A 25,858-nucleotide genomic window follows, 5' to 3' on the forward strand; every position below is an offset into this window, starting at 1 on the left:
TTCCTTTCATCCAAATCCCCTTCCAGTTCCTCTAATGCTATCATCACAGCCCACATGGATGTGCGCCAATGTTCCACCCTCTAATGAAGAATAGGTTATGCTTTTATGGGTCAATGTCCTTGTGACACACACAAACAACTCTATTAGCAAAGGTATGCTCCAAAACGCCCTCTAAAGACAGAAAGCAATGTGAAGCATCCGAGCCGCACAACCTCAACTTAGAAGGGTTTTATGGGTTAACCATTCACGTTACTTTTATGGGTCAACAGTCAATGTCCTTGTTGTTTGAACCCAAAAGTAATATTTTTTCCTGACATGGGGTGTCTCGAAGAATTGGGGCCAATAGTTGTGGCCCAAGCTATATATTTCTGACAAGTTCGGAATATATTGTTTAGAGGCTAAGTGAAGCCTACTTGAAGGCCAAGCAATCTCGAGGCCAATCTGGATATTCATTGATTTACTATTAATTATCAAATATTTGGTAATTAAATATGGTAATTTGTTTACTTGATTACCAAGTATTGTGCAAGAGGGAATATATGGCAGCTACATATATGGAGTAGGTTACGTGGCCTAGCCATGCAAGGAATCAAGGTTTCCCATATATTGCAATCAAGCTATTATACCAAATGTGGAACAATTCAGGAAGGACTCAATTATCCTCCATTGTCCTATGTATGCAAGCAATTGTGGTTTCCCATGCAATTAAGGTGGACGTGAAAGCATGGGCTCTTATTGATTAAGGAATCAAAGGAATAAATATATCAATATATCATGTTAATTCATGTATGTATAATTGCTCATGCATGGTGGACCAATTAAGGAAAGAATAGCATGGTAGGCCATCAACTATTTGCTACCAATAAGATGCAAGGAATCATGGTGCTATGCAATTAAGTCTTGCTCGCGAACGTCAAAAAGAAGATATAATTATGCAAGCTACATGGCTCAGATTACGTGGGCTATATAAACAGCATGCATGCAATTAAAGATAGCTATGAGATTATTATGCTTGGCGAAGATATATATGCAATTAAGACGTGCATAGCGAACAGTTCGCATCCAAGAAGATTACGTCCAAGATTCCTAGAGGTAATTAATCTTGCCTAGAAGATAGCTACGATAGAGTTAATCTATTATTGCGCACCTACGATAGCTATCAAAACTGTTAAGTATTTTGATTTGATTCAAGGCCAATAATTGTGGCCTACAATATAGTATTTCACTCCTATTAGGAATGTGAATCTACGAGCAGCCTATATATAGAGGCTAAAGATGATATAGAAACATAACAACTCTCCAATCAATCTCAACGATTATCAAAGCCTCTCCAGAGCGAACCTACTTTCAACCTAGTTGAAACCAGCGAAGCAAGGGTAACGCCCTCGCAACCGAGCGAAGCTAAAGTCACGCTTTAGCAAAACCCGTGCTTTCTCCTACTTCCCGGTGATTGCTCTGCTCAACTTACAACGTTGAGTATCGACTCAGTGACGCAAGAGATCACACCACAAGCCCTTATCCGTAAGGCAAGAAGTCTTTTTCTGAAAGGCAGAGAAAAGAACCTGGTGACGAGGTTGGTACGTGCTCTCCTCGTCCACAGCGTTTGATCAAGAAGTCAGGTCAAGGGATGCCCCGACGACTGCACCCCACGGTGCTGGCACGCCTGCGCACTCAAAAGAGACGGTTTGCACGCCAAGCTAGTTTTGAAGCCAAACACTTGTGACACACAAAAACAACTCTATTAGAGCAAGTCCACCCGTTGAGATTGGCAGGTCAATACTATTCACTGCTTTTTGTTTTTCATTTCCACCATCTAGGTCAAAATGTCAGATACTGTTCACAAAAGATCACCAAATGTCAGTTGGCAGGTTAAGAAATTGACCCAAAAAGTGACCCAAAGTGACCTTTTGTGAATAGTATCTGACATTTTGACCTGGATGGTGGAAATGAAAAGCAAAAAGCAGTGAATAGTATTGACCTGCCAACCTCAACGAGTGGACTTGCTCTTAGCAAACGTACGCTTCCATAATTTCCTTTGTCCAAATGCACACCCAGTTCTTCTCTAATGCTATGATCACAGCCCATATGGATATGCGCCAATTTGCTTTCTTTTTAACACTTGGTAATGCCTTTATGGGTCAACGTCCTTGATTGACTGTTTTAAATATTGGTTTGTGCAGTTTAGTTGTTCAATGAAATGTGAAAAATAAATTTGAGTGTGGTGTGATAAAGAATTAGCTTGTATTGGTGAAAGATAGATATGTGGTGCCTTGGATTAGCCTGACTCATGGCAAGTTATTGGATGAGGAAAAATCTCCTCAAGATGAATTTGGGTGAAGAGTAATTATCTCAAAGCGAATCTCGGTGATGAGAAATCTCCTCAAGGAGAATCTGGATGAAGAGTAATTCTCTCAAGGTTAATTTGAGTGAGGAGAAATCTCCTCAAGGTGAATCTAGGTGATGAGTAATTCCCTTAAAGAGAATCTGGGTGAAGAGAAATCTTTTCAAGGCGAATTTGGGTGAGGAGTAATCCACTCAAGGGAGATTTGGGTGAGGAAATCTATGACTATCATGTTCATCACTACAATTTGTACTATATGGATCATATGTCTTGGTCTGATTATTGTATTTTCATAGACCAACGAATGTCTTTTCAACTATCTATAGTCTATTTTTGGATGTAGATGAAGTTGACATTTATATATATTTATATGTAAATTCAATATATATTTATATATTTATATGTAAATTAATTCTTTCAAAAAAAAAAAAATTATTTTCCAGGATATCTCGAATGTGTTTCTCGATATTTTTAATATCTCCATTTTTCAAAGTTCGATAGATATGTATGACCGACATTTTAATAACTTCTATCAGTGCGATATAAAAGCCAATATATCACTGCCCAAGCATAGAGAACCAGTAGCTATTCATGAAACAAAGAATTTCCAAACACTACTGAAATTAGTTCATGAAATCAGTCAATTACATCTTCGAATTGGGTATATACATTGCTTGCATAGAGTATACCAGGCAAATTATCAATGCATCTTCACATTGTTGATGGACCACTATGACAAGGCCTCTAAAGACCGAAAATGTAGAGGAGTTCCATAGCTGCCAACTTAAGAAATTGATAAGAGTTATTTACCAATAGGGTAAAGATTACAAAGCAAAGTACCATGCGCAGAGACAACTGTAGTCGGCACCATACGGACCACTAACCTATATGACACGCTAAAATAAACATTAAAATTATAAATAATTACAAGATCAACACCACTTCAAATGGTCTTAAAATACAGTGCAACCACACACATCTTCTATCACACTAAACTTATATAGTAAGCGATTATTCAAATTAACCATTTAAACAAATTGGCCTATAAAAATTCAAAACTATATCCCTGTATTTTTACCCACCAATAACAATCCACCAAAAGTATCCAACAATAATATTTGCATTTTTATTTCTATAAATACTTCTCAAACTACATTTGGCCGAATTGTGACATTCTACAGCCTCAAGTACTTTTGTCTTGTACCATGTAGCTTGGTCAAATGGCCTTTAATGCTTTTTGAAAAGCAAGTAAAGTGTTGCATATCATTTACAAATCTAACACAAAATAATCCAAACCTAAGGACCTTAAGCTTCTCAACAGCTACCCTTCATCACTGTAGATAAAACTTCTTTTGCAGCAAGTATCTACAAATTACTAGTCTTCAATAATAAATAGTAAGACGACAATTTTTTTCAAATCAATCCAAAGCGGAAAGGCCTGCAAAACAACATAATAAGGCAATAGTCAGTGACAACAAATATGAAAACAATGCTCTTGACACTGATTAGCAAACAAATGCTATTGAGATTAATAGCAAACAAATGCTACTTAGGCTTTAACAACAAATAATACTACTGAAGTTCAATAGCAAATAATGATATGTGAATCAATGGCAATTTACTTTCTCAAAACACAATAACTCAAAGAAAATACATAAATGTGTCTTTTTTAATTTGAGGAGTGAAACTAACACTCCTTTTTTTTTGCAAACCAGATCTCCTTCCCTCTTTGGTTTTGCAAACCACATTTCCCCCTCTCTTTTGCATGAGTGTTTTTACAATGCACATGTTCAAAATAAAAGAATCAAGCTACTGGTGATAACAATACTGCAAATCATGCTACTGAGCTTCAATAGCAAATCATGATGTGTGAGTAGATAAAAAATTTACTTTCTCAAAACATAGGAACTCAATTTTTATTTTTTTTTATTTTTATTTTTATTTTATTTTTTCTGACAACCGATAAGAATCACACAACTATGCCTAATAGGATCACAACAAGTATGCTAGTGTTATAATTAGACATATAATATATGATGCAATTGATACTCAGTAGCAAATAGTGCAATTGGTGATAGTAAAAATGGCTACTAACGGGCAGCAGCAAATAAATGTATTGCTACTATACCGCCAACAGTAAATAGAAATTTTGTCACTAACTGTCAATAGCAAAAAGGATAGTGTTACACTATTATCAATCTAAAATAGGACAGTGCTACTGAATGTCAATAACAATATGATAGAGCTTATGACACAATATCAATTAGGATAGTGTTACTGACAGTCAATAGCAAATGCATATATAATTATGAATAGCATACGCAATTCAACTATTGATGGTCAATAATAAATACAAATATTCCTAATGACAGAGATAACAAAGAAAATATAATTTTACAAACCCCAGAAATTGAGAACAAATAGCATTTGAAAACCTGATTTACTACATACAATAATGTATAACAATCAAGTTCTTAAAATAGAACCACAACATCAATATGATACCTGTATTGCTTTAATTTTCTGCATAAGCATCTAAGTTGCTTGATGTACTCAATGAAACTTGGAATGATTGCAGTAATTCACCTGCTTATGAAAGCGAATAATAAGGGGAAACTTCTTTCACCAAACCACAAGTAGCTAGATAGGAGAGAAATTAAGAAACATAAGACAAATATATCTTTTCAATCTTCTAAATTTCACAACTGTCTCATCATCCCTAGACGCAAAACTGATAGGATGAGTTTGATAATACCATGGACAAAGTCAAAGACTCAAAGACAATTTAGATAAGAAAAAATGCAAAAATTAAAAAATAAGTCTACATACAGAATAATCATGATCGAAGGTGAATCAAATTAGACACCATGATCGAAGGTGAATCAAAGCCGTCTTTGATCGATGCAACAATAATAGAATCCACCTAAGTAATAAACAACATAAAACTAATGGATTGTATGGTACGTGCAAACCAGGTGAGACCAAAACGACATATTTCTATTACAGAAAAGTCAGAAAGCTGCTCGGCCGCTCCCTACATCAACTCATCCCTTTCGTAACCTTGCATGCAAAACCATGCAAAATCTTGAGAACAGTTATCGGGCATTCAAAGCTTTCAAGATCTTTATACTCTATAATCTAATCTACAACTTGTCTCGGTGCTCAAACATAAACAAAGGGACACTCTGATAACCTTTTACATTTCAATGTTATGGTAAATTACATATCAGCTTCATTTCCTGCACCCAATTTTGTGCGTGTGATTATTTCCTGCAACTAATATCGCAAAAATTCTTTGTTTATGTACGAATGTTCAAAGCCACAAATTGAAACTATAACAAGAGTACAGGGCTGATTCTCTTATTGAAAGCACCCGGCCAATTGTAGACTCAAATACTTGGATGAAGGATGACAACATGATTAATTTGAAACTTTTGATTTTTGTACACTCAAATACTTGGATGAAAGATGCAAGTGATTCAAATTCTTGAGCCAATCAATAAATATTGCAAAGATTCTTTGTATCTGAACTCTTCCATATACTTGTATGAACAATAAGTTAATTTTGTTGGAATTCAAGTGCTCCAACAATGTTGTTCAAAGTTGACTACTACTTTCGTTGAAGTCAATAAATAAGACATTGATTTGGAATCACTAATGACATGCAACCAAATTGCAACCTCTAATCCTCTTATCTCATTGCAGCTTCACAAGCCTCTGTCAGACTATCATCATAAGTTTACATCATTTTACTTGGTCTTGGTCTGAATCATCTTTTCGTGCTGTGACTTCTTTTTCTTGTACTGCCTAGGAAATTGCCATCTCTAAACCAGTGGGTCTAGTTTTACGACTCTTTTCTATGCAAGTGGGTGCTCTTGAGTTCAACTCAAGGACCAGTGGCTATTGTGTAATTTAATTTATAAAAAATATAATATTTAGTGCTTAAATTGTCTAAATTCCCACAAATTAGAGTAGTGGGCTGTGGGAAGCTTTAATTAGGTAATTATCTCAGAATAGTCTATAAATATCAAATCCAGATTATACGGAAGGAGGTATTTATAGACTATTCTAGGCACTCCCCATAAGTTAATTTTGTTGGAATTCAAGTCCTCCAACAATATTGTTCAAAATTGACTACTCCTTTCATTGAAGTCAATAAATAAGACATTGATTTGGAAGTTGGAACCACTAATGACATGCAACCAAATTGCAACCTCTAATCCTCTTATCTCATTGTAACTTCACAAGCCTCCGTCAGACTATCATTATAAGTTTACATCATTTTACTTGGTCTTGGTCTGAATCATCTTTTCGCATTGTGACTTCTTTTTCTTGTATTGCCTAGGAAATTGTCATCTCTAAACCAGTGGGTCTAGTTTTACAACTCTTTTCTATGCAAGTGGGTGCTTTTGAATTCAACTCAAGGACGAGTAGCTATTGTGTAATTTAATTTATAAAAAATATAATATTTAGTGACAACTTTTTTATTTTCTTGATGTTTTTTGAAGAAAATTCACTAAAACTCGAACGAAATAGATCTACTACACAAGCAGCTGACCAGGAGTTCACACTAGAAGAAGAAAAAGTATAACAAATATCGAACATTACAAATCCAAACTCAGAACTAGAAGATCCCAAGTAATAGAAGCCTTCCAGTTTAAAATATATTAGACAGTTTACAATTATGTCGTAAACTACAGTTTCACAAACCTGGATGCTTCGAACTTAATTGTTCACATTGGACTTTACTAAAGGCTTTTGTACAACCCGTCTCGTATGACGCTTTCTCCTGAAGAATGGTCAGGGCACTGCATATAAACATAAATAAAGAATTTAAAAAATGGTGCTGCAGCCACAAGAGACAGAACATAAACAGAGTAGAATACAACATACTAGCCTATGAAAGACTTCTAGTCCACAACTTTTGTTTCTTGTTTATTAGTCCCTATTCCAATAGAAAGTTCATTTCTTATAAAAACAAATGGTGCTTCAGTCACTTTTTTTTTTTTTTTTCATAAGTTGAAGACAACCTCTTTGGTCACTATATGAACCTGAAATTTTTTTAGTGTACCAGGATTAAAACAGCATCGATGATCCAGGGTAGGTAGAAACCAATTGATTAAAACAAGTTGTGGCATTTGTATACATGAAATATCTGCATGGAGTTAATATATTATATAAAGATATTGTAACATCCCGAACCTAAATTCACCGGTTTACTAGTCATTGGGACGGTAAACGACCTTTACTTTCACTTTTACTTTCGGTTTAGTACTTTTAGTGGCCCTAAAAGTTGACTTTTTGTTCGGGTCAAAATTTGAGAAAATGTTCTTCATGGAAGTTGTAGAGGACGTTAAACCGAGCGTGTGCATATGTAGTACGTAAAAATCGGAGCTCGTATGCGAAAGTTATGAGCGAAATAAGGAAGTTACTGTTCATGGTAAAATTTTGATAAAAATAGAAAAGTTACCGAGGTAGGTTTCCATTTCCGGAAACCCACCCCTTCCTCTTTCTCTCTCCTCTCCCCGACCTCTCTCTTCTCCGTTCGGCCCTTTTTCTTTCTCCCTTCGATCCTTCACTTTCCTGCCACCAACCGGCGTGCCACCAGTCATCAGAGGAGCGCCTCCTCCCTCCGATCACCCTAGCAACCTTGGTTTTCGACGATTTGAGAGGAAAAGCACAGATCGAAGCAAAATCCCCTCCGGCTGCAGTTTGAAGCTTTTGCCGATTTCCGGCGATTCCGGCCACCTCCGGTCCTCATTCCGGCGTCGAAGGTTCGGTTTTCATCACTGATCATTTCCCCTATGGCCTTGTATCACGATTTGTTGTGTAGATGCCGAATCGACGAATTGAAATTCTAGGGTTCTTGAGGATTTCTGGGTTTTTGTTCATTGATCGATTCGGCTGTTTTTAATTGTTATTTGGGAATGTTGTAGTTGAGAAGTTGAATCAGTGTGTTGAGAAGGTGCTACTGTCAAATTTTGGTGGCCATCGGAGATGGTGGCGGCGGCGCCGCCACTGTGGGCGGCTGTAGCGGCGGCTAGGGTAGCTTTTTAATTTCAATTTTTAGCTAGTTAAATTCTATAATTATCATAGAGCATATATGTGAAGTTTGGTGAATTTTGGAGGAGTTTGGAATTGTTTGTGAATTTTCGAAGTTTGGAGTTTTGTGGTGGAATTATGGGAAATCCGGCGTCGGATTTCCCTCGTTTTCATTATGGAATATGTAAATTGAGGAATTGGAATTGTGGAAGAGATTTGGGTGGAATTTGAGAAGTTTTGGAGATAGGGTTTTTCGAGATTTCGTTTAAGTTCGTAATTATTTTATCGGATTGCCGTTTACGGAAATATAATTGTGTACAAGGCTATATCACGCGCTATGGCTAGATGAAGGAACTCGTTTGCGTGGTCGCCTAATAGTACTGTGAGTGGACGTTTGTTTTAAATAAGTGATGCATGATTTATTTATTAAAGCATGTTCCATTTTATTAACATATTTTCCGAGCATATAAAGTTGATTGCGAATTATCTCATGGATTTGCTTTTAAGTAATGATTCTCATGAGTAATTATGATTTATACCGGTTGTGAGTTTCGGTTATTAAATTGTTATGCTCGGATTCGAATTTATAATTGATGTTGATTTTCGACGAATTATTTCTGAGGTGATTTCCGGAATTATGCTATTTATATTATATTCCTATTCGTGGATTTGAGATTTTTGGAAAGATTTTCGAAATGGGATTTCGATGGAATTATTTTCTTGTTTATTTATTTGATCATTGGTTTTGGCATTGGGAATGCCTCATTGACAACCTATTTATTCCTTTAGCGTGTGGGACACGCCGTTAATTTATACGACTTTACGAGAATTTCCGGGTACGGTTGGGAATCGTACCCGTGTTTTCTTTATTCGTGGGACATGGGGAAGCCTTAAGGATTTATGAGATTTTATTAGTTTTTACTCACCATACCTGGGTCGTTATATATATATATATTATATTGCTAGCTAGCCTATTAGTACTCCTCCCTGCTTACTATGTGTTTGTGGGCGAGTAAGAGCAGAGCATGGGATGCTCCAGAGTGTGGGACACTCCGACCCGAGCCTAAGAGGCTCCCTTCTTTCGTATGGTGAAATTTCTTCCCCATATTTTATCTTTATTTGACTAGCGGGGCTAGTCCGATTTTCACTGTAGCCAGCGGGGCTGGTCTTATTTTCTTGAGAAATGAGATTTCGGTTTTACGATATAGTTTTCGAATGTGGTGACTAGCGAGGCTAGTCAATTCATCGTTTTGGAATTCTTGGATTTAAAGCTAAATGTATTTTTCTAATTGTTGCATGCATCGGTTATTAAAGAGAATAAATGTGGGAAAGTATGAAATCCTTTTTCCTTTGAGTTGTTTATTTTGTCCACTCACGCTAACGTTTTTCGTCTACTTTCCCCTGGGCCTTTCGGTTTCTAATGCCCAGTTTGCAGGCGAATTAGTGGAGGTCGGGCGTACATGACATTTGAGGCATAGTTGTCACTACTTCCGCAGTGTAGGATCACTTGATCCTTTACTCCTCTGTTATATCCCTGTGTATAGTAGTACTGCTCTGCTTAACCTTTGGGATTAGTATTTTTGAGTTTTGTGTGTTTTACAGGTTTTCGGGTAGTCCATTTTAGAGGTGACTCTGCCGAATTTTTGGTAGAGTTATCCCTAAGGTGGGCCCCACAGGGCCACCTCGGGTTTCAGGGTGAAATTCGGGGCGGGTCCTGTCAGATATAATCAATAATATGGAAGAGGATTGAAGATCTAATTTGATCAAGAAACCTTACACATTACTAAGACCTAGCTCTTTAGCCCAGATATCAGCATGCTTGACCATCTACATTAGGAAAAGAAAAAAATTACTATATTTAACAGACGTAATATTGAAACGAGGTATGAGGATCAATTGATTATACAACAACTTAAACAGAAGAACTTTCGAGTGTATCAAAATTAGCCCAAGAGTTTTTCTGTCGTATTTCCAGTCCCAAATAATATCTCACAATTAATTGTATTGTATGGTACTGCCCTCCCTCCCTCCCTCACACACACACAATGATGATGATAAACACACTATATCAATAAACTCATCAAACCACAGAGCTCAGACGACAGAATGATTGTTTTCTGTTGTCTGAATAATTTTAACGACAGAATGAAAAAAGTCTGTTGTCTGAATATAGTGTATATCATGGTAAATTAGGTTTTTGAAAAAGGTTTTGTTTCAGACAACAGATTTCTGTTGTGCATTAAACTGAGATTGATTTGATTTTGGTTGTTTGGGTTTTTTTTTTCCTTTCTGAAAGGAGCTGTTTATAAAAGGCTGTGTTTCAGACAACAGATTTCTGTTGTGCAATGAAGTGAGATTGATTTAGTTTTTTTTTTTTTTGAGAGAAAATAGGTCAGCCCTTTCATTAGATTCAGCAAGCAGTACAAAAATGAAACACCCCTATGGGGTCGACAGAAAGCAATCGTTCCTTAGAACCTCAAGAAACCCTATTCTAGAAGAATAAAATCCCAAAAAATCCCGAGTACACCCACCTTTTAGGAAATTCATGCACCGTTATTCTAACAAAAACCAAGAAACCTCGAAGCATACATAAAAGGAAAACAACTAAGGCACTGGTTTTTGCGACCCAAACAAAAATTAAACAATATTATGGGTCATAAAGACCCATTCCATTCTAACCCACAACAAAGATGGATTCCTACTCCCTAATCCAGGGAGCCCAAGAAAAAAGCCCACAAAGCATTCCAAGCCCCAATTGGCCCAGTCCATCCACTGTTTGAGTGGAGCAATGGAGACAATGGCGTTGCCGCCGCACCAACCATCTCCTCCACATCCATCTCGCCCGTCCATGCAGCCATTTCCGACTCCATCATCAATAGCCACCTCGCCCCAGTCATCACCACCAGACGTCGAATCCAAACCAAGGCCTGCATCCCCTATAGCAACGCTGATATCACGAGCCGCACCACCAGTCCGCCACAAACCATTGCTGGTCTTGCCTCCATGCTCCTCATCGTTATCACGACGCCACCACTCAGATCGGGAAACCTGAATACCATAGCCGCCAGTGCAGCCAACTTCGCTGTTGCCCAACACGGTAATAAGAAGAGGACACTAGTGCTGCGACTGCTGCCTCCAACCCTTCACTCCAGGCTCCCTACCACCGTCGGAAGTCAGACGACCCCGATCCACAACCCAGTCGCACTGATCCAAAACAAACCCTACCAGAACCACACCATTAGAGCACGGTCTCAGATCAGCCACCCAAACATCAAACCTACCATCCCAAACAGCAACCCCAGGGAACCCACACCAAGGTGTTTGCGATCCAAGATCCAAATCGATGCCAACCGGTCGACCACGATCCACGATCCAGACTCGCTGATCCGCCTTAAACCAATATAGCTCCACTCCCTTGGAGCTCGACTTCAGATCAGCCATAGCCCAACCAGCACCCCCAGACATTCCCATCCAAGGTGGAACACCTAGTGCCAGATCGAAAACAGCAAGAAGAAATAGAGAGGTAGCCACAAGGCTAGCAATGGCCATGACCAAAGAGGTCTGGAAGGTTTAAGAATTTTGTCGATGGAGGAGGCCAACGATAACCCTAGCAGAGCGCTAGGTCACTAAAAGAATTTCTTGTTTATAACATGAGATTGATTTAGTTTTGGTTGTTCACTTGTTTGGGTTTTTTTTTGCCCCCTTCCTTTCAGTTTGGTTTTTTGGCACAACGTGAAGACATATTCGTCTAACACTTAATGATATTTTGGCCCGACAAATTTGTCAAACGGAAACAGTCTCTTAGCTCGCTTTCGCTCTCAAGCAAATCTTTTCCCTCGCTCTGGTACACAACAGAAATCTTTGAACTGAAAACCCAATCCAACATCAATCTCGATCTATTCATGGTAGCTTGAATCTTAGCCATCTTCTTGTTGCCCTTCTTTGCAGACTCCTCTTCGATAAGCTTGACGAGCTTCCAATTGTTCTGTTCAATGAATCAACCCTAAGTATTCATCTCACTTTGCCTAGGAGGCAACACAAGCGGTTTAGGCGGAGGCTGTTATCTCTTGAATCCAACAGCTGAAGAGAAAAGTTCAAGGGCAACCCACTGATTACTACCACTTCCCCACTCACGAAGAGATGGGTATTCAATCTCTCTCATTCTTTCACTTTTTCCTTTATTTCTATATATTTGCAAGGTCTCAGCTTCTTGGTGTTTTCCAGATCTAGATGAATTTGTACATGAAGAGATGGTTGAATCCAAAACATAAAGAAAAGTTCAAGGGCAAGCCCACTGATTCCTACCACTTCTCCACTCACGAAGATATAGGTATTCAATCTCTCACTCATTCTTTCACTATTTCCTCTATTTCTATATATTTGCAAGGTCTCAGCTTCTTGCTGTTTTCCAGATGTAAATGAATTTGTACATGTTTTGCACATTCCGATTTTGAATTTGGGGTTCAGTTGAAGATTCAAAGATAGGTGGTTCAAAAAAACATAAAAGGTAATTTTACTCCTACTTTTTTTCTCTTGCTTTACTGGTAGTGGCAGTATGGCTTTCCCTCTGCGGTCCTCACTCTTTCCTCATCTATGTAATGAAATTGTTAACTTAAATTATCAGTGATATAGTTTTATCCATGTCTTTGCTCTATTTTTTAATTTATTTGTTTTGTTTTTATTTATTTATTTCTTTGATCACTAAGTCATGTGTTTGCTCAATAACTAGGATAGTTTGCAAATGTTTCATGCACCAGCTGCAGTTTGAGGGCATTGCTACTTGTAGTTATAGAACAGTAGTCTGAGATTGAAAATTGATATACAAATTACTTCTTTAGTGATGAAGTTAGTTAACATTGATTTGTGGAGGTCGTATTTACGTTTATATGCAGTGTAGCTATATTCAGTAGATTCTTCAAAGTAGTGGCTTAAGCTGTTTGGGTAGTTCTATGTGTGATAAAAGAAGGAAGTAAACATATTTCATATAATTGGCTCTATGGAGCAGGGGGTGTTTGAGTGTTACTATTTGTAATATAATCTTATTATGGCATCCAAATGCATCAGAATAAAAAGTAGCATGTAAAGGGAAGTGGGCTGAGGGTTTCAAAAAGTAGATGGTGGAACTAAGAAAGGTGGAAAAACGAGATGAGTTGTAAAGGAAAATGATTATGGAAGGTGTAATTGTGCTTTCTGATATCCAGAAATCGTCCACTCCTTCAGGAATGGGCTTGAAACTGGGGCCTCCACCAGAGCCATACAATCTATAGGAGATTATGAACTTTAGCAAATGGCTAGGAGGAATGTTGACCCAGATAATAGATGGGAGCAAACCAAGGGCCTGACCATCTCTACTACCCCCCTTTCAGGGAAAAATGTACTATTGTCATGCTATTGTGTTTGGTAGTGTTATATGAGTAGAAAGATTAAGTATAGGAAGGGAAAGGGTTATCAAATAATCTTTTTTCTGGATTGATGTCAAATGACATGGCAGATGATTACATGTACATTTGGAATTGTGGGAGTGAAAGCTTGCAGAGTGATTATTCTTTGCCTTGGTTCGCTTTGAATTCACTTTTTAATCAAGTCGTAAAATGCACAGTTTGTATTTCTATGTTCAAAGGTATATATATATATATATATATATATATATATAGTTTGTATTTCAACGTTCAAAGTATATATATATATATATATATATATATATAATGTGTGGCTTCTAGAGTTTTATCATAAATGACTAATGCTCCAAAGGTTGGCTTAGCAATGTCCAAATACAAATGACTTTTTTGGATTTCTAGATTCACTAATTTGATATAATATATATAGTTCAAAGGTATATATATATATATATATATATATATATATATATATATATATAGTTTGTATTTCAACGTTCAAAGGTATATATAATCTGCCTGTGCAGATCAGTCAACTTCAACGGAGTGTCATAAATCGTTCAGAGCTCAGAAAATTATGATCTTTATATGGTTGGAAAGCTACGGATGTCTAGTTTCCAGAGCTTTTTACGGTTCGTCAAGACATTTTCAGGGTTTAAATTATGCGCTTCCTTTCGAGTGTATCAATTTTTGGCGCCGTTGCCGGGGATTGAAAAGTCCAGAAGTGCAATCAAACGAGCCTAAACCACTATGTGGGAGTAGCTTGTGCCAAAATGGTTTCTACCTCTTGTGTTCGTCCTCCCCCGCACTGGCCATTTCAGTAAGGTTGCCCAAAGGATTTGGAAACCCAATTCTACTCAGATAAGGAATCCTAGTGTGATAAGGAGTCCCTGTTGGATAAGGATTACTCAAGAAGGTTCCGGAAGAGTGTGGAAGCATCTCGGAATAGGAAGCAACAAGAGATTCGAATTACAAAGCAATGTGGAATTTTGAACGTTGAAATACAAACTATATATATATATATATATATATATATATATACCTTTGAACTATATATATTATATCAAATTAGTGAATCTAGAAATCCAAAAAAGTCATTTGTATTTGGACATTGCTAAGCCAACCTTTGGAGCATTAGTCATTTATGATAAAACTCTAGAAGCCACACATTGTTGCGGTCATTTACTAATGGTCCTGTTCGTAGTTTTGTCGGTTGACTCAGTGACTTCCATTGCATTATAGCCTCCTTTCCTTTGTCAACACTTCTCCAACTGTGTATATAGTCTTTGCCATGTGAAGCCATGCCTTTGTACCTCTTCACCTGCTGCTGTTTCTTTCCACTCATTTGATTTTACATTCAATGGCAAAATCATGTGTATATTCCTGAATAGTTAACAATGGTAACTATCTAAACCTATTAACTTTTTTGAATATGTATATCTGCTTCCTTTTGTATTAGCTATTTTCTTATGTCGGTGATTAGTGAAACTCAATAGTTACTACTACTGCAACATGGATTTCATAGTGTTTTGTAATGTTGTGTTTGTGGAAGTATGTGTATATGTTCATTCACTTTGGATTAATTTTTACTGTTTTCTCTTGATTCAGATCATCCACAATGAAAGGTTTATTGGTCAGCCTAAAGTGAAATCTGCTATTGTTCCTAATCAACATCCTTGTCATAATTCTTCTTCGGTCTTCTTCTGTTAGTTCTAACAAGTACATACACTACTGGACTACTACTCTTCCACTGCTTTATATCAACCGGTAATATTTTTGCACATTAACAGAACCATATAACTTATGATTAATTACATGGTACATATTTTCCTTGAATGATTTGTGTCATGCATTTTAAAACTAGTTTATTCTCAAAATATTTGGGGCTTGTATTTTATTCTTGCATGTTAATTAATTATATATTCTGATGGGATCTGGTATTATAAATTTCATATATTGATCTAATTGGCTAATTTTAGATTGATAAATGGTTAATTTAATAATAAGCAAAATGAACGAAACAATTCTGGCGAAGAAGGCAAGAAGTTAAGTGAAACAATTCATACAAAATGGGTTCGGAAGTTATTAATAGCCTTTCTTTTGCTATTCGATCACCTTATGGATTGGTCTTTGATCATCCCCTTTGTTTGTCTAGTTATTTATTAAGTAAGAAGCTATTTTTCTATATTCTAATAGCTATGCAAATTGTTTGATCTCTCTGACTTGTATTAAAGACCCGGCCAGTATAATATTGCTATCCAACTTTTGCTAAACAACATATATATATATATATATTTACTTACACGCACACCATATTATATATGCGATATCCGAATCGAAATACTTTGCTACATGTCTAATAAAAGAGCCACAGAGAATGCGCTAGCTTGCATATTATAGTAATTAAGTTGCTACATTTTTTAACATGTTCTTGTATGCAGGTCTATTTGATACTTGACTAATTTAGTCTTGCTCCTATAGAGCTCCAAGAAACAAACAAGAAGGTGAGATTATTTGATTTATCCTACAATCTTTCCACATTTATTTTTTTTCTGAAGTTAAAGATATAAATGACTTAATCATAAATTTACTTTATCTAAGATGAATTCAGGAATTGTGAGAGCATGTAGGGTTTTTAGTTTGCTTTATCTAATATGGTCTTCTTGCTAACAAAGAATAGTAATAATCTTGATAGGTCTCGGAAATGTATAATTCCAGAAAAGTATGCAACTTATCTGTTATAATGAGTATAATTCATACTAATTAAATTACGTAGCATGTACATGTTTGTGTGAACTAGTTTAACCATATATTATGATCCTAGCTAGGTAAAATGTTAGAATTCTAATTGTTTTTTTTGTGTGTATATATAAGATGGATAAATCATGGATGAAAGAAGATAGGAGATCACTAAAGTTTTAGATAGGACTTGAAGAATTCCTTAAGTTTGCATTGGCTAATGCGAAGGACATAAATAGCATATGCTGCCCTTGCTTGAAGTGCTTTAACAATGATGTATGGTCCATAGGGGTTATCAAGGACCATATATTTTTTAATGGTATAGATGTCAGCTATAGGCAATGGAAGTGGCATGGAGAACCATCAACTTCTGTCTTGAATGCTGCTAGAGGGGATTCTGAAACAGTTGACATGAATCCTGATTTAGGGATAGAAGAGGATGAAGAAGGTATGGAGGGCAGTGAGGATGAGACAATTTCGGAAGACTCGAATGAGTTTATGAAGTTTGTAGAGGATGGAGATAAGCCTCTATATCCTGGTTGTACCAAGACAACCAAGTTGAATGGTTTGATACAAACATTCAATCTGAAAGCTAAACATGGCATGACTGATGCTTGCTATTCAGACATGTTAATTATGATTGGCCTCTTGCTGCCAGAAGGGAATGAGTTACCAGGGTCAGTTTATGAAGCTAAAAGAACACTTTGCGCATTGGGGATGGAGTATGAAAAGATTCATGCTTGTCCAAATGACTGCATCTTATATAGATTGCAGCATGTCGATGCGATCAGCTACTCCACTTGTGGTGAATCAAGGGGGAAACTAGGCAGGGATAAATCAAAGGTTCAAAAGGATGTTCCAATCAACTGTTTCAGCAAAGGAACTTACTTGGCATGTCGATGATAGAAAGAAGGATGGAATGATGAGACATCCAGCGGATTCCCCGACTTGGAAAATGATTGACACAAAATGGCCAGATTTTGGTGTAGAGCCTAGGAACCTTAGACTAGCTCTTTCATCAGACGGGTTTAACCCACACAGTTCTCTAAGTAGCAAATATTCATGCTGGCCTGTTATACTTATCATGTATAACCTTCCTCCATGGTTGTGCATGAAGAGGAAGTACATGATGTTGACGTTGTTAATTTCTGGACCTAAACAGCCCGGAAATGATATTGATGTCAATCTGCAGCCGTTGATTGATGATTTGAAAGTGTTATGGGATGGGGTTGAAAGAGTATATGATGCTGTAAGAGGACAATATTTTACATTGAGGGCAGCACTGTTTTGGACAATTAATGATTTTCCCGCATATGGGAACTTATCGGGAAGCATTGTCAAAGGATACAATGCTTGTCCAGTATGTGTTGAATAGACCAAACCCTATTGGTTGAAGAAATCTAAAAAAATGGCATTTATGAGGCATCGAAGATTCTTGCCACGACATCATCCATATTGAAAGCAAGCGGCTGCTTTCAACAACACTGTAAAGGATGGTGAAGCTCCTAGACCATTAAGTGGAGATGACGTCTTGGCAAGAGTTCAAGGTCTTGATCGGCCATTTGGCAAAAAAAAAACCTCCTCCCCCTTACAAGGGTCTTGAAGATCAAAACAGACCTTGTTGGAAGAAAAAGTCTGTTTTCTTTGAACTAGACTACTGGAAACATCTTCCAGTAAGACATAATCTTGATGTGATGCACATTGAGAAGAATTGTTGTGATGCTATCCTTGGTACGTTGTTGAATATTCCGGGGAAGACAAAGGATGGGGTTGCTGCTCGTTTAAACATGGTTGATATGGGCATACGTACTGATTTGAAGGCTACAAGCACTGGAAAAAAGGATAAGTTGCCTTTGGCTAGTTGGAACTTGTTCCTAGATGAGAGAAAGATCGTTTGTAGTTCATTTTTCAATATGACTGTTCCGATAAGGTTTTCATCCAATGTACGAAATCTGGTGTCAATGGAGGATTTAAGACTCGCCGGTCTTAAATCACATGATTGCTACACTATAATGCAACTTCTTCTCCCTATTGCATTACGTTCAGTTTTAGAGAAACCGGTTCGATATGCAATTATTCGGTTCTGTCTATTCTTCAAATCAATATGTAGCAAAGTGATTGATGTTTCAAAACTGGAGCAAATGCAAGTAGACCTAGTTGATACAGTTTGCCTGCTTGAGAAGTTCTTTCCACCCTCATTTTTTGACATAATGATCCACCTAACCGTTCATCTTGTTAGGGAAGTTGAGTTATGCTGTCCGATATTTTTTAGATGGATGTACCCTTTTGAGAGGTACATGAAGGTGTTCAAAGGATGGGTGAGGAATTGACAGTTTCCTGAGGGGTGCATTGCTGAGTGTTATATTGTTGAAGAGGCAATTGAGTTTTGCTCAGAACGTATACTTCCTGAAAATGCTACCACTGTTGGGATCCCTTTGAGAACCAAATCTGGACTCTTAAATGGCTGCAAGCCCTTGTCAGGCGCCACCATCATTACTGTGAATCATAAGCAGCTAGACCTAGCCCACCTTTGTGTATTGAAGAACACGGAAGATGCAATCCCATATTTCACGTAAGTAATAATTATTCTTTTGTTACAATTTTAATGTTGTACTATATTAACGTACACATTAGTTATGGTTATTATAAGGTTTTCATGCATTTCCCCCTTTGCAGTGAGCATATGGAATTATTGAAGTTAAGTTTCCCAAAATTCACCAAAAATAAAAAGTGGTTGAAGAAAAAACAAAACGTTACCTTTGCTAGTAGGTTAAAGGAGAGGGTACGTAGCTTATCTTCTACCTTATTTTATTAGTATAATGTGAAGTAAATTTTAAGTTTTGAGTCTAACAAAACATGTGTGGTACGCTGTTTGACACATGATGTAATTTGCAGGTTGCAAATGAAATGAGATTTGCCAATAATGCTGTTTCAGAAAACATTAGGTGGCTGGTAGGTGGACCGAAAAAGGAGGTCCCTACTTTTAGTGGATATCATGTTAATGGGGTTGATTTCAACACTATTGCGCGTGACAAAGTAAGATCAGTTCAAAACAGTGGGGTTTTTTTGGTTGCCGATGCAATGCAAGTTGCAAGTGCAAAGGATAATAACCCCAAAACTGATGATATGGACTTCTACTGCAGGATACAACAAATTTGGGAGGTGGACTACTACAAGTTCAGGGTACCGGTCTTTATGTGTGATTGGGTTGAGTCAGCTAGGGGCATCAAAGTAGATGAACTTGGCTTTATTTTGGTTAAACTAAATAGGATAGGGCATTTAAATGATCCATTTGTCTTAGCCACACATGTCAAACAAATTTTCTACATAGAAGACCCCCTTGATGATCAATGGTCAGTGGTAGTACGGTGCCCGGATGGAGACTACCAAGGGGCTAGTAATGATGAAGAACTAGAAGAAATTGAAGTGCCGCAACACCCATTTATTCCCATAATGCCATTAATCGAGACATTTGATGATGTAGTTGGTGATGACCAAGCTCTTACATTCGAGATGGCGATGAAGGAATATGGGTAGATTAGTGATTAGGAAAACATGAGTTATTTGATATGTATGCATATTATTATGGGTTGGGTTTCTTTGTTTAGGTTTTTTAGTTTATCAAGTTCCAATCAAGTTTTTGTTATATAAAGACCACTTTCATTCTTACATTTCCTACTTCACTATTGCTTTTGTTATTTTTTTCCTAAGTATAACACACTTGTTTAACTATTAATTTGTGTTGATTTGATACAATACATGTCCTGTTATTTAACAAGTACCTAACTATTTTCTCTATGTGTTTCAGACAATGTCGCCGTCTAGCAGATCATCAGCATCTGCAAGATCCATAGCACTAAGGATCAAGAATGCAGCAATGAAAAGGTCAAGATCAACATCTGCCACACCAATAAATGCAAGTGTTTCAGAAGTAGATACCTCCCCCGAGAAGTTTGTGACACCACCAAAAAAAGCTGCAACCCCCAAGAAGCCTAAAGCTACTAGAAAAGCTTCCTCCCCCAAGAAGCGTCAAACTACATCAAGAAAAGTGAAGCTGAGCAAGACTTCTAAGTTCAAGAAAGTTGTGGCATCAAGTAAGTCATCGGAAAAGTCAATTTCGACAAAGAGTAAGGCCGCTGCTCATGATGATGATGAAAACAAAACCGGTGGATTAAAGCTGCTGAAGCGAGGGATGGTAACTATGAGCCGCATCACAAATAGACTTATTCGAGGAAAGAAACTTACTATCAAGTTCAATGATAAAGGGGAACCTATTGGTAAGGTGGCGAAGGAAATGCAGTCCTACATAGGAGTGTTGGCTTGTACAAAGATCCCAATCTCAATATCGGATTGGAGAGACATCGATCAAGACGAAAAGGAAAAAATCTGGGAGTCCATAACGGTACTTATATGCATATAACTCAATTTTTAAAAATTACATTGAAAAACACATGGTTTTTATGTTATTGGACCACTATTAGTACCCTGATTTGACATTGATTTTTGCTATGTGTTTAGGATGCATTTGTCATACCTAAAAAATGTCGGAAAATGGTGATCACATTGGCTGCAAATAAATGGATAGAGTTCAAGAGCTAGTTGACCAAGTTATACATTATCCCTTACATGAATGAACCTGATCTCTTGGAATTTCCACCGGACGATTACCGAAGCATAACGAAAGACAATTGGCAAACGTTTGTTGCTGACAGGCTTTCAGCTGGTTTTCTGGTTTGTTGTTCATGAAATGAATTCTATTTTGGTGTTTATTGTTAAAATCCTATAATAAGTCACTGTAGTATGTGATTTTCTTTGGATTGGTTTCAGGAAGTACGTGAGGCTCAAATTATGAAGCGAAAGGAGAATAAATACCCTCACCGTATGGCACGTAAAGGGTATGCAAATTTGCAGGAAGAATTGGTGAGTTTTAGATGGATAACTAACTAACTTGCTAAATGTTTTTAATGAGCATCCTTATCAGTAGATATTTCTATAAAGTGATTAACTAATTGAGTTTTTTTTTTTCTTTTTCTTCTTTGTGTATTGATTTAGTTTGAAAGTGTGTCGTTAGAACAACTGGATAGAGCTACAATGTGGATTAAGGCAAGACAAGATAGGAACGGTCAGTTCAAACAAGCTGAGGTAGAGGAGACCGCAAAAAAAATTGTAAGTACATATAGGACGACAACTTTCTTTTTTAATGTTCATTATGATTTACAAGTCCACTTATGTAAACTGATTTATTTTTTTACTCATAGTTGGACTGTTTCATGGCTTTATGCATGAATGTAATGCTACTGGACCATTTATGTGTATCTAACTCTACTTTGCTACAACTTTTCATGAACTGTTAAAGATTTAATGGATATTTGTATAATGATATAATTTTCAATCAGGAAAACTTAAAGAAAAGGGAGGCTGAAGGGGAGATCACCACATGTGGGTCTGCTGATGTGCTAACTATTGCATTGGGGACTCCAGAGCATCATGGTCGGGTTAGAGGTGTCGGTGGGACTGTGAAGCCAGCTGCATATTTCAATTTGCCAAAACGGCAGAGAAAGAGTGTGGAAGAGACTGTGAGGTTATCACTGAAGAAAATATTTGAGGAGGAGAAGGATAGTTTAATTGCTAAGGAAAGAGCTTCATGGGAGGAGGAGAGAGATAAACAGTTGGCTGAGGAAAGAGCTTATTGGGCTAAGCAGTTTGCCAGGCTAGAAGCAAAGATTGATGGGAAGGAGTTGCCTATTGATACACCCAAAGCTGCCACACCGGTCAATGAACTTGGTTCAGGACAAGGGAGTTGTTCCCGACATGGTGAAAAGGGTGTAAATTGTAATGTGGAAACTGTGATAGTGATGGTTGCAAAGAAGAAGTTGGTCTTAAGAGATGATGTGAACATGGTATCTAAAGAGGAACTTGTGCATGCCACTAATGGGAAGGCAAAACTAACTGGGGAATTGGAAGAGGAGTTAAGACATGTCTTTGCTGTTCCAAAGGCAAGAGTAAATGATGCAGAGGTAAATTTCATATTTGCGTAAATAAAGTTGAATTAGACATGTTATGCTGATATAGCTTTCATTATGTGAATGGTCAAAAGGTAAATTTCATACATGATTAAATAAAGTTGAACTTGTCATGTCTAATTTAATAATTGTCATGTTATGCTGGTATAGGTTTTGTTAGGTCAGAATGAGTGCAAACTAGCCATTGATTCGGTGGAAAACATTGTAGCCATTGGAACAATCATCAATGTCGACATTGAGACCAAGCAGCAAACTGTCCATGGTGTTCCATTGGGCGAGGAAAATGTGCGCGTCACTATCATTCGTACATTGGTTCATGAAGCTTTGCTACCATTTCCCATAAAAGATGAGATAGTGACGGTTAAGGATGCCATTGGGACTTGTGTTGCTTGGCCGAAGAACCTTGTCATTGCCCCTGCAGCAGATGCCAAGGCTACTCAATTTGTTTGTCTTTACTTCAATATGGATGTCACTTGGACAACTAATTGATAATGTGATTACGGCAGTTTATACTAACTTATTTTTTGCAATAATAGAAAAAGTCAAAGCGTAAAAATCAAAAAAGGACAACAAGAGATATGTGTGAAGATAATGAAGATTTGCAAAACCTACCACCAAATCTGCCAGTAGCTGTAACTGCCTTGTGCATTTGGGCCAACACTGATTTGCGGGATGGAGTCACCATCTACACCACTTTTGATGCTGAAATTTTTGGTCATCCAAAGAAAGCTGTTGTCTTTAGAAGTGACATCTATGCCATGGCACACATGTTGGAAATAGGAGGCGGCTGCATTGTTTTTTACATGAGGTAAATACCTTAAAGCTAGCTAGCAAATGTTTATAATTCGATTGGAACAATCATGATGTTTATGTGTTGATGAGGTAATCAATATATTGTAGGTAGCTGCATTGATTTTGACTTGTGTTTATGATTAGTCTTATGTGAATCAGTGGTAATATTGTGAATTTGAAATGTCTATGTAGCTACCTTTATAATGTTTTGAAGAGTTCCAAGATGACTGACATGGTAGCCTTTGTTGACCCTGATCACACCGGTGCACTTGGCTGCGGAAATCCAACCAAACGCACTCGGTCTTTGTCTAATCGGTTTGAAAATGGGAAGATTGGACATATTTATTTGGTGCCATATAACTCAGGGTATGTAAACTGAATTACAGCAGTGGGGTTGTTATGTTATATTGCTTCTAAGTAGTTGCTTTATATAAACTAGCTTAACTAAACTGAAAATGAGTTTTGTTTGTGGTTCAGTTCTCATTGGATGTTGTCTGTTGTGAATCCCGATGAAGAGATGATTTACTTCATGGATCCGTTAAAGAGGCGTCTCATAACTGGTGAATGGAAAACAATTTTGGATAAAGTATGTCTCTTTTTCACTATATAAATCGATCAATACTTGGTGTTATTTGCACATAATTATATAAATGCTTTACTTATGTTGGTGTTTTGCTATTCATTTTGAAGCTCCATTAAAATCTCCAATGTGCACAAGAATAGGAAAGGGACAAAATTAATCCAATGGAAAAATCTTGCTGTAAGTTGATGGAGGGATTTGAAGTATCCTACCCTCTTAAGGTTTTACATAGTAACTAGTGCTTCTAATATGGTGCCTTGTGTTATTTTCAGGGCATTCCGGAGCAAAATGGTGGCAAGAGTTGTGGTTATTGGATCATGCGTTACATGAAGGAGGTAGTGGAAGACACAAATTTGGAGTTTGCTACTAAGGTATTTGAGTAGCTTCCAATACCATAATACACTTTATTTCTTGGTTTGAATGTAAGCTTCATCAATGGGATATATCATACTACTTTGGTTTTTTTTTTTTTTTTTACACAGTGGGAGAGAAGAACAAATCTTGAAAAGAATATTGATGAAGTTTGGGCTGAATGGGCAAAGCATGTTATAAAGTTTGCACAACTGTATATGCATAGTTAGGGTCTTATGTATTTGTGTGCATATTGACTTTGCGTGCATAGCTAGCTTATGGAGGGTCTTTTTGCTTAACTAATATGATCGACTTTTGCCTTTATCGATCATTATTCTGACCTCATAACATATTACTCAACTTTAGGATGGATTGATGGTAATGTTGAATATTGATGTAGTTTGCTGGCTGATTGAAATGAAATGGCTTTTGACTTGTTATAGTTGGATGTTGTTATTGTGCTCATCAGTCAACACAGGTTTCTCAATATATGCTGTGGTTATAACACAACTCATATAACATAAATATCAAAAGAAGCTGATGTTGCACCAAACATCAGACAACAGAAAAGTATGGTTGTAAGGCAACTCAGACAACATAAATACCAGAACCAACTGATGTTGCACAAAACATAAAACAACAGAAACCTGTGGTTATAAGACAACTGAGACAATTGAAATAACCAAGAAACTGATATTAATTGCACCCAACATCAGACAACAGAAAACTATGGTTATAACACAACTAGGACAACATAAATCCCAAAGAAACTGATATTGCACCTAACATCAAACAACAGAATTTAACCAAATATCTGTTGTCTGAAACAATTGAAGACCACATAAAAAACAGACCTTCTATATTCCTTATGACAATCAGACAACAGAAAACCACAAAATCCATTGCTCAAAGTAAATTACCATAACAAAACCTATAAACCAATGTCGTTGAAGCACACTCAGAACCACTGTAAATTTTCAAGCTATTGTTTACAGTATTGTACATCGATATATTTTTATGGTCTAAAACATAGTCAGACAACAGCACAGATTATACCAAAGTTCTGGTCTATTTATTCAAACGACTTATTTATGTCATTTTAATAAAAATGAAACAATAGAACATAATAAGCATATGTTGTCTACAATAGATTCAGACAACAGAATATAGCCAAGATAGTTCAAATCTCTATATATTCACACTACAGATTTCTGTCATCTTAATTCAATACATATGATAGAGTTTTATGAAAATATGTTGTGCAGAATCCTTTATAACAACATATAATTGTCGTCTTGTTACACCTGCAACCACAGAATGTCACATTTCGGCATATCTCGATATAATCAGACAACAGATTATTGGCATGTCTCTGTTGTTTGAGTGAGATATAGACCACGGGTTATATCTGTTGTCTGAAGACCTAAGAGACATCAGGCCAATAGACAACAGAAAATTTCTGAATCAGACGACAGTCATCGGCTGTTGTCTGATGACTTTGGTGACATAGTGACACCTTAAAACATGAAGGACAATTTGAAATACTGTCCCAATAAAATGAGCAATGGTTATGATAATACTAACGAATACTGAC

The 25,858-nt window shown here is 36.9% G+C and overlaps 1 protein-coding gene and 1 long non-coding RNA gene across 2 annotated transcripts in view; both read right to left on the reverse strand.

The window, feature by feature from the left end:
* The window catches only part of LOC112165192 (pentatricopeptide repeat-containing protein At5g16420, mitochondrial-like), a 44,656-nt gene that overhangs the window by 11,795 nt on the left and 7,003 nt on the right, over window positions 1-25,858 (reverse strand). The window lies entirely within an intron of this gene.
* LOC121052719 lies at window positions 4,846-10,211 on the reverse strand. Its single transcript, XR_005809945.1, has 3 exons — window positions 10,156-10,211; window positions 7,052-7,149; window positions 4,846-4,927 (listed from the first exon to the last, which is right to left on the reverse strand). It is a non-coding gene; the product is annotated as an uncharacterized LOC121052719 (long non-coding RNA).

This window comes from Rosa chinensis, chromosome 1, assembly GCF_002994745.2.
Source record: "Rosa chinensis cultivar Old Blush chromosome 1, RchiOBHm-V2, whole genome shotgun sequence".
NCBI lineage: Eukaryota > Viridiplantae > Streptophyta > Magnoliopsida > Rosales > Rosaceae > Rosa > Rosa chinensis.